The sequence below is a fragment of the Tiliqua scincoides genome, chromosome 3, assembly GCF_035046505.1.
Source record: "Tiliqua scincoides isolate rTilSci1 chromosome 3, rTilSci1.hap2, whole genome shotgun sequence".
NCBI lineage: Eukaryota > Metazoa > Chordata > Lepidosauria > Squamata > Scincidae > Tiliqua > Tiliqua scincoides.
In genome coordinates this window covers 171,260,148-171,261,617 of record NC_089823.1, presented here as the reverse complement: position 1 = coordinate 171,261,617, position 1,470 = coordinate 171,260,148, and the positions used below count along the sequence as shown (strand labels likewise).

The following is a 1,470-nucleotide window of genomic DNA, read 5'->3' as shown; positions in this document are numbered from 1 at the left end:
CAGACACAGGAAAAACCCACAAAGCAATTAATGGCTTGGCTCCCCAAGGGATTAAAGGCTTTGTGGTGAAGGTGAACCCATCATCCCACACAAAGCTCCTATGTGTGTGTAACATATGTTATGTATGTAACATAGTGCTGGCTTAGATGAATCAGTTTGAGCAGTTTCTCCAGTTTGACTCGAGTAATATGCACATCAACAAGAACAGCTTTACTTGAATGTTGTTCTAGGAGGAAAACATCAGCACCTTCTGATTGTTGCTCACACCTGTCCATTGGTCAAGTCCATCACTTGACATCGCCAAGGTGAAGTTGAGCCGACTTGAGTTGGAATTTCCCATCTTTGGAGTAACCAATCTGAATGGTAGAATCTTGATCCCTCAAAACTGCCAAGGGGAAGTCAAACTGAGTTGGAGTTTCCCCGTCTTTGGAGCAACCAATCCGAATGGGAGAATCTTGATCCCTCAAAACCCTATAAAAGGAGCTATCTAGTTTTGAACCACTGCACATTTTGTTCTTGCACATGCAGTTCTAAAATCTATCATGTTGAAGAGGGGAACTGCAATAAATTAATTTCTGCATAAGGTTTCTATCTAGGTGGCTCTGTTGGTTCTGTTGTTTTCATTCCCCTCTAATTCTAATATCTTTTTCTGTCTATCTGACATTTTCCCACTCCTTCCTCATTTTTGTTCTTTTCTTATTGAAATCTTATTATCCATTACAGATTACAACATTTGTGCCTAAAGTTACAGCTATTGTCCCCCATTCCAACAGATTACTCAGGGCTACTGCTACAAAGGGAAATGTGGGGGTGGGGGCAAGAGTGGGGACAGCCAGCTTAGTCGATTTCTTGGATGTATTTACTCTTTTTTGCCTAGGTGCCCAGGAGGAACTACTAGAGGATGAATGGGAAAATTAGGACAGCAACTGTTACCCTGCACATGCCCAATCTCATCTGGTCTTGGAAGCTAAGCAGGGTCAGGCCTAGTTAGTACTTGGATGGGAGACTGCCTGGGAATACTGGGTGCTGTAGGCTTATACCATAGTCTTTCGAGACTGAAAGTTGCCAAACAGGTGCCTGGGCTGTGTGTCTTCCTTTGCTGCCTAACATCATATGGTGGGCTGCAGCAGCCTCACTGGATCACCACATGACAACTGGAAGAAAAAAACGTTCAGCAAGTAGCAGAACACAAGGATGAATGCGACTTGCCCAGCATCATAGTATAGCAGGGAATTCTACAGGTTGGATGCTACTGCAGAAAAACCCATCTCATCCATCACCACCAAAAGTGCCTCCAAAAATCTACTAAATATGGACATTCATATAAAAAAGATAAAATTATGTATAAATATAGGTACCCCAGACTACAAGCCTGCATTGATCTTGTGCCCATGAATTTGGAAGTGAAATGGGCTACCCACAAATAAGGTTTCTGCAAGTTTGTGAGTTGCTGTTGCAAAAACCCTCCCA

At 42.9% G+C, this 1,470-nt stretch overlaps 1 pseudogene; it reads left to right on the top strand.

Annotated features, from left to right (window-relative positions):
• Positions 1-918: 918 nt before the first annotated feature.
• LOC136646233 (5S ribosomal RNA) lies at positions 919-1,035 on the top strand (annotated as a pseudogene).
• The last annotated feature ends 435 nt before the right edge of the window (positions 1,036-1,470 follow it).